The sequence below is a fragment of the Pipistrellus hanaki genome (assembly GCF_964339955.1).
Source record: "Pipistrellus hanaki genome assembly, chromosome: 9".
NCBI lineage: Eukaryota > Metazoa > Chordata > Mammalia > Chiroptera > Vespertilionidae > Pipistrellus > Pipistrellus hanaki.
This window is the reverse complement of record NC_140511.1, coordinates 24,034,014-24,043,283: the sequence shown is the minus strand read 5'-3', so window position 1 is coordinate 24,043,283 and position 9,270 is coordinate 24,034,014.

Here is a 9,270-nt window from a genome sequence, read left to right as displayed (position 1 = left end):
TTGCTAATTTGATATACATTTAGATGCTTCTTTTTAAAGCATTTGTGACCCTGAAAAGCACCTACTTTCTAATCCCCATTTTCATCATTTAGTTAGTATTGAATAACACTTCTTAAATAAATAACGAAGAATAGCAAACATGTTTTTTTTTAGTGCGAGGCAGTATAAACACTTTTCACCAATTAACTAATTTAATTCACACAACAACACATTGAGATGGGTTGCATGCTTATCTTAGTCTTATAGTGAATAAAAGTGAATTAGAGAGATACATTAATTTACCTGAACTCACAATCGGTTGAGTGGTGGGACTTAAATTTGAACCTAATAGTCTGGATCCTTACTTCATGCTTTTAAGATTATGTCATGAGAATTAAATAAGCAATACCTTTACACAATTCTTCTCAGTGTTTGGCACACAGCTAATGTTCAATGAATGATAGCTATAGAATTTAAAATAATTATAACAGAATATTATTTAAAAGGTACAAAGCAGAAATACCCTAGCAAAGTTTTTTTCATTCAAAAACAGAAAACCAAATTATAGACAGATTATTACTTGGTCAGTTTAAGATGATTTTTAAAATGATTAAACCTATTATTTAAAAAATTAAAGTACTTAAACGTAAAAACCATGTACACATTCATTAAATTATCTGCACAAAAATAATCTTCTAGCAACACATACATATAACTTGTCTCCAGGAATAGGTAGGCATATTAAATGAATTAGACATAGATCTTTCCCTCAGGAACCTATTCTTTGTGGCTATTGGTAGGGCTCAAACAAAGACATTTGCGGTAGTTTTTCATTCTGTTTTAAAAATTTTATTAAGATTTTAAAAATTGAATTTTAGATACAGAGGAAGAGAGTGAAAGAGGAACTTCAATGTGATAATAAAACAGCAATTCACTGCCTCCTGCATGCCCCTCTTGGGGATCAAACCCTGTAACCTGGGTGTGTGCCCTGACCTGGAATTGAACTAGCAGCCTTTTGGGGTGCAAGGGAAGACACCCAACCAACTGAGCCACACCAAGGCCAGGGCTGCTTGTCATTCTTTAGTGGACATATTCAGTTTGTCACATAAAGGTCAGTCATTCAATGAGCATTTTCTGAGATTCTCACAGTGAGGTACCCTAATAGACTCATACATTAGTGAACACGGAGATATTGAGTTTATTCTCATGGAAGCAAAGGTACATAAAATATTAAATAATAATATATGTGAATAACTCAAATGTCATCAGAACTTAGGCAGAAATAACAATACCTTTAATGGAGAAAATGCTATTTCCATTGCAATTTAAAGAAGGTTATTATAGGGCTAAAAAAGCAATGGAAACCAAAAATTGGAGATGACAAGATATTGGGAAAGTACTGAAAATTTTAAGGGTTACATTGATCTTTAATTTAAAACAGTAGTTCTCAAATTATGCTGAATTTTAGAATCACCGGAGAAGCCTTTTAAAAATTCCAGTACTCAGATCTCAATCCAGAGCAATTAGTCTGTCTGAGCGAAGGAGTGAGGCTTCAGTATTTTTTAAAGGTCCCCAGGTGATCCAGTGTGCAGCCAATTTTGAGAGCCACTGATTTAGAGTGTAAAAAGCGAAAAGTCAACATTCTAGGAGGAAAATTAGATTGTGGTTAGGTTATACTAGTAAAAGGATTTGAATGCCAGGGGAAAAAAATAATTCTGTGGGATATGTGAAATGATCAGAGAAGAGGGTCTAGAAGCAGGAGGGAACTTTGTCTTAAAACCAGGGAAAGGGCATCTGATGTGATCAAAGGCCCAAAATGCCCAGGAGAATGAGAACAGAAAACATGGCTTCTAGAATTTGGCAACTAGAATGCATTTGATAATTTTCAAGAAGCAGTTTCAGAGAGTAGCAAGGGACAGAACTGGATCCAAGTGGCGAGGAAGGAGCAAATGTTAATATACAACTACTTCTTCAATTGAAGTTCTGAGTTAGAGTTGCAAAAGAGGGGAGGAGTCCAAAGGATACTTGATTTGTTAGGAGGCTAGCAGAAAGGAAACAGCAGAGAAAAGAGGGATAAACTTGTTACATCCTCACATCCTTTGAGATGTATACCTTTTGGTCCCTGTTCTCATAGGAGAACTTAAGTTAAGGACATAAGTGCACGGAACTTATTTGATAAAATATCTCAACAAGCAAAGTGAGGAGACAATGAAAGAGACCAGGAAGGAGGAAGGTCCAGTATCAGAAGCTGTGTTTGAGGTCACCTATGTGAACAAAGGAGGCTTGATCCAGGGAATGTCTAAAAAGTGTCCAGGATGCTTTCCAGAATTATGCATTGAAATATGGGGGGTTGGAGTGTTCTCCTATTGGCTCTGATTCCTCAGCATTTGTTGGGGCTCCTAGGACATTAACTCCTCTGCATACCCAGCTGTGCTAGGTCCAGTATTGCAGAAGTTGGCTGATGGCTATGAGACAAGTCTACCTCCACATGGATTCATAGACCACACCTGTGGTTACCAATCGAGGAGGACTGAGGGGGTATGCTACAGGGACCATAAGTGTCTGCTGCAGTGAGCACTGGGGAAGTGGTACAAATGAGAGAGAACACCAAAGAGAGGACAAAAAACAGGAGGGATGATGGAGCGTGGTGTCAAGGAGAAGGTCCAGTTCTTCTCCATGGCCTGTGATGGTGGACACTGGGAACGGAGGGACTGTAAAAGGACTAACCAGCCTTCAATCGAGATGAGGAGGAGAAAAATACAAAAATACATAAGAGCAGAGTGGGGGAGTAAACAGAGAAGAGGTCACATGGCAAAGTACTAGAATGTATACTAATGGCAGGGTGTAATTCTATGGAAATGAAGAGTACAGAGAAGATCTGAATGCGGAGATTAGTGGAACAGTGTTAGAAAAAGAGGTTTTATTCTTCAATGTTGATGATAAAAGACAGAAAATACAAGAACCTAGTATACATAAGTGATTGTTTTTACAAACCCTCTGTGTTAGATGTTGCTGTTCTTATTTTGTTTTTAAGGAAATTAACTGAGGCTAGGGGCTCACCTCGAATGTAAATACGATCTGCCTGTACACAAAGTGGATTTTACTAATCCACTCTATGATGCTAATTTCTTGGAAATGGGAATAAGTCAATAATTAGGCTGCAACTAGATCACTTCTGGGCAAAGAGAATTTGGCAGCATGAAGACAGCAATTGGCATGGTATTGTTTTAATGTTATTTTATAGGGCATGCACAAAGAAGAGATTAGAACTGAGTCAATCCTGTTTGTGTGTGTATGTGTTTTTAAAATATATTTTTATTGATTTCAGAGAAGAAAGGAGAAGAAGAGAGACAGAAACATAAATGATGAAAGAGAATCATCAATTGGCTGCCTCCTGTACAATTCACACTGAGGATCAAGCCCTCAACCCTAACCAGGAATCAAACCATGACCTCCTGGTTCATAGTTCAACACTCAACCACTGAGCCATGTAGGCTGGGCTGCTTTTGTTTTTTGAGATGAGGAGGTGCTATGGGTAGGGGTGGGTCACATGGGGAAGAAGACTCATTTGAGAGAGAGAGACTCAGGCAGAATATCAGAAGCAAGAGACAGAGAGCCACATAGACTGCATCCAGATTGGTTGGCATGCCAGTGGAGAGACAAGGCAGAGAGCAGTTCTCAAATATCAATATCAAGAAAAGTGCTTCCTCTGCTATGTATTACTACACAAATATCATTAAGTTATTACTTTTCTTTGTCTTTATTTGTTAATCCCCACCTGAGGATTTTTTTTTTTTTTTGAGAGAATGGAAGGGAGGGAGAGACAGGGAGAGAAACATTTAAGTAAGAGAGACACATGGATATAAGTTGCCTCCCTCAGACACCTGACCCGGGCCAAAGACCAAGCCTGCAACCAAGGAATGTACCCTTGACCGGAATCAAACCCATGACCCTTCAGTTTGAGGATCCAACACTCTAACCACTGAGCCAAATAAGCTAGAGTGGGTGTTAAAGTTTTCTAAGCAAAGGAACTTTCTTGTCACACCTATTTTCTAGTGAGAAGGGTAAATATAAACAGTATTTAAAATAACATGTGGTAAGTGGCATGAAGGAAACGTGCACAGTGTTATGATATACAACTTAGGATTCTTTACCGATATGAGGGGTTAGAGAAGTAACTCCTGAGTAACTCAGTGGAATGAACTATTGGGGTGACAGCCAAGAAACAGGGAGTCTAAGCAGTAGCCCTGGCATTAGCTAGTTTTGTAATGCAGGCAACTTCTTTGACTTTCTCATGCCCGTTTTCTGATCTAAAAACTTTTATTTATACTGTAAAATATCGAGACCAAGGGGGAATAAAATAATGATTTATAAAGTAATAATGCTAAGCAAGAAGAAGTTAAAGTTCTCCTAGTCTGGTGGTAGAAATGCATTCAAATCAGCAAACTCGAGTTTCCTTGAAAACAAGGCTTCCGTCAAAATCTGACAGAAGCTTCCAGGACAGACAGCTCCTCAGCTGTCACCGGTTTGCCAGTCACCCAGAGCAATCACTGCTGACAGGTCTTCTTCAACATGAAGGCAGTGTTTGGAACCCTGACCTTATTAGGAAAAGGGAGAAAGAGCAGAGTGAGGCAGAAGCACCAGAGGCACAGAGGCGATGAGAACTGTCAGCTGCGCTGCCGGGCTGCTAAGTATAGAGTGCTTTCAGATATGTGCCCAGGAACTGTGGGGTTTTCTCTCAGTGATTTTTAACAGCATGAAATGCTTTGTTCTCCATCAAAAGAATTATAAAAAAATAATGATACACATTGCTAAAAAGAACAGCGAAATCCTGGATATTGTGCAAGCCTTCTGTATGGAAAAGCCCCTGGAGCAGCAGACAAGTCAAATGCTGCCAAATTCTATTTCCAGACCAAATTTTCCTCAGCCTCGGGGAACAGCTGTCAAATAGCTCCTTGACTAGCATTCAGCCAAAGCTACAGAGTCGATTGATAACTTTTAATTATAAAGTCAGATTAATACATGCTTGTTGACTTGGAAAAAAATAACTCCACTATTTCATTGCATTCCAATGTTATACCCTGAAAGAAAACTTGAGAAAGTAAAAGTACATAAATTAATAATAACCCATAGTTTTACAGCACCCCTATATAAATAGCAGTCATTCATAGCATGACAATAATAGACTTAGGTGGGAAGCTAAGTACTATATCAATTGTCTCTATGTTCCTTCTAAGGTCATGAGGTATAGTAATGAATTCTTTAAAAGTAATGAAATTCCAATTATATTATTCATGGAAAAGTAGTTTTTTGGCCTGTAAACAATGTTTTATGTGAAACTACTGTATTCTATTGAAAGTGTTTATTTATATGCCCAGCTGGCAGGGTTCACTGATTGAGCATCTACCTATGAACCGGAAGCATCTGCCAATACCCGGTCAGGATTCATGCCCAGGGTTGCAGGCTTGATCCTTAGTGTGGGGCATGCAGGAGGCAGCCAATCAATAATTCTCTTTCATTGCTGATTCTTCTATCTCTCTCTCCCTCTCCATTCCTCTCTGAAATCAATAATAAAAATATATTTCAAAAAAGAAATATATGGTTTATGTATATTACCAAACACTGGAATCTGTATTTCTATTATATAGTAGAAAATTCAGCAATATAGATTCATACCCTTAAATTTAAGCTACTGTTCTTATCTTACTATTAAAAACAAAACAAACAAACAAAAAAACACACAGCATTATCCAAACTTACTTCAATATGAATAATCATGAGCCAAGTATTGTTTTAAAAACTTGATTTTCTAAATTTTCACTTTTATTAACATTATAAGAAGGCTGGTGCATGAAATTCATGCACGAAGGGTGTGTGTGTGTATGTGTGTGTCCCTCAGCCAAGCCTGTACCCTTTCCAATCTGGGACCCCCTCAAGGGATGTCCGACTGCCTAATGGGATCGGGCCTAAATGGGCAGGTGGACATTGCTCTCACAATCCAGGATTGTTGACTCCCAACTGCTCGCCTGCCTGCCCAATTGCCCCTAACCGCTTCTGCCTGCCAGCCTGATCATGTCCTAACCACTCCCCTGCCAGCCTGATCGACACCTAACTGCTCCCCTGCTGGCCTGGTCATCCCCAACTGCCCTCCCCTGCCAACCATCTTGTGGTGGCCATCTGTGTCTACATGGGGGAGGCCATCTTTGACCATATCTTGTGTGTTGGAGTAATGGTCAATTTGCATATTACCTCTTTATTATATAAGGTAATGTCTTCTCTAGTAATTTAAGATAACCCATATTTTAGAATGCACTTGAGCATATTTCCAGCAGTTCTTTATTTTATTTAGAAATAAAAGTACATTTGCAAATACTCCTTCATTCTCTCATTTAAGAAGGGATGCTTTCTATGTCTGATATTATGATAGGTTCTGAAATAAAGGAGAAAAAGACACCCCTACTGCTACAGAGCTGCATACAATTACAATGCAGTGGGATAATAGCTATATGCATGGAGAAACTGTGAAGCTGGTAGTCTGCACATTTTCTATAAGCTCAGTATTAAAGCATGAATTAGTTATCGCAAGGAACAGTATGTGAAAAGACCCAGAGGCGTGGGATAAAATAGCATAGCTGAGGAGCACAGAGTCATTCAGTTACCACTGCGATAAGTTGTTCATTGGGACACTGTGCAAGATAAAGTTGTAAACAATCACAGGCAGATAAAAATTAATTGCATGCCACTGGGGATTAATATTTAAAAAATCTGAAATTAGATTAGCCCTAGTTTACGATTCTAAAACTAGAGTCAGGCTTTGACGTTTATGTTATGTGGCCTCTGGCCTTGTAAGATAGCTTATTCTACACAACAATGACGTTTTTAAAAATAGATATTTCAATGGGATATGTAAAAAATGCACATTGGTCAAAACAAGAAAAATTAGGATCATACATCCTTGGATGGGTCATAAACAGAGAAAAACAATTAAAGTAGAAAAGAAAAACAAGGCATAACTCAACAATTGTGAATATAGTACAACATCTTCCTAGAAGTAGAGGAAAATCAACATTACATTTATATATTGAACATCTAAGCACAAATGGCAGTAACAGGAGCACTCATCATTCTATTTCATACCCTACCAACACATCCACAAAAAACCCCTGACTTCCTAAAGGAAGACATTTCCATTCTCTGAAATTTATCAGCAATAATTTAAAAACATCTGTCCACATCAATTTCAAAGGGAAACTTAAAAACAAACAAAAATCCAGACTTCTAAACACCACTTCAGAACATGTAGACTGATGATTAAGGAACAGAAACTTTCATTTGAAATTTATAACATAAAAAAGAAATCATTATTTTGCTATAATATAATGCCAAAGTTGGGTACCTCAGTACTATATTGATTGCATTTCTCGTATATATTATTTTTGTCAACCAAGTGTATTGCTATGCATATGCTTATCTATTGAATGGGTTTCATTCTGTTCTGTTAGTTTCTGTATCCATAGTATTATATAATATATATATTATTTTTGTCAACCAAACATATTGCTATGCATATGCCCATCTATTAAATAGGTTTCATTCTGTTCTATTAATTTCTGTATCCATAGTATTATATATTTACTAGAGGCCTGGTGCACAAAATTCTTGCAAAGGTGCGGTCCCTAGGGCTGGCTGGGGATCGATGCATGAGCATCTGGTGTGGAAGGGCAGGTCCCAGCTGACCTCTGGGCTTGGACAGCACCTGAGCCTCTGGGCCCCCACTTGCCCCTGTCCACCTGAGTCACAGCGCTCCAGTCCCCACGTGGAGATATGGTAAGCATGGCCAGATGCAGTGGGTCAGGGCACAGTGTGGGCCTCTAGGCCATCCAGTGGCACCACACAGAAGCCAGGTGAGCAGCACTCTTTCTCCCAGACCGGCTCCTGCATAAACCCATGGTGAGCCCAACTTTCCCCTGCAGCCTGGCAGCTGTAGCCCTGCTCACCTGGAAACCCATGGGGCTGGCAGCACCTCCACTGCCGTCCATTGCCAGTGCTTCATCACTGATGCCCACCATGAGGCTGAACTGCTCCCTGGTAGTCAGCACAGGTTAAACTCCTGAGTCCAAGGGACAATATGCATATTAGGCTTTTATTATATAGGATATCTTCCATTGATTTCAGAGAGAGAGAGGGAGAGAGAGAGAGAGAAGGGAGAGAGAAACATTAGTGAGGAGAAAGAATCATGGATTGACTGCCTTCTCCATGTCCCACACTGGGGATCAAGACCACAACCTAGACATGTGCCCTGACAGGGAGTCAATATGTCTACATTCAACCACTTAGCCACACCTGCCAGGCTCTTATTTTAAAGGAAAGAGAATTAACAGTCCAGAGATCAACTTCCCCAAAACAGCCAAGTTGCACCGTGGCAGAGTCAGAGGGAGAGAGGGAAACATGCACAGGTAAGACCTCTGTGCTAATAGGTTCATCCAGGGGGGCAGGTGGACAGACACTGCCTCTGGCTTTTTCCTCGAGGCCCTCAGATTCCCGTGTGACCCCCCCCCCACCCTCCCTACTTGCCATGGGAGCTGAGGAGGGCAGAGGATGGGAAAGGCCATCAGCGGTTTGCCTGGGAAAGGATGTGGGGGTGGGGGTGGGGGAGAGGGGCAGAGCTGGGAGCACCACAGACCCGGGGATGGGAGTTATAGGCAGCGATCTGGATGCTAGTGCCCTGCCCCAGCACCTCAGGAGAGTTTCTTTCTCAGGAAGTACTGCAAGCATTTCCTTAGGCCGCAGGACTTGGGACTGGTCTCCACTGTGCTGCTCTGTGGAGAAGGATCCTTTCTGTCCTGGAAATTGGAGTTGGGGATTGGAGCGACAGACCACCTGGGCAAGCTTTTTGCATTGACCCTGAGCCCTTTTGTGTCACATGTGACCCAGTTCCAGGCACAGCTGATCTGTGTGTCCATAAAGGGGCTTCGTTTTCCTCGTTTTCAATGTTTGCTCTCCATAATACTGTACATTCTGTTTTGTTGTTTATTTTTGTACCAAAAATAAAACCATTTGCATGTTTCCAATAAGTATTTGTCATCACTGAAGAGAACTTGGGGGGGAGGGGGGAGGATTAGGGCAGCCAGAAGGGAATGACCCGCCTCCTGGAGGTCAGGGTGGGAAGCTGGTCATGGACATTCCAGTCCCTCCTGTGGAGCTCAAATTGAGGTCTGGGTTTTACAGTCAGACCCTCAAAACAGACGGCCCCCTGCCAGTAGCTGCCGGAGATCCTGCCTTCCCAGGGGC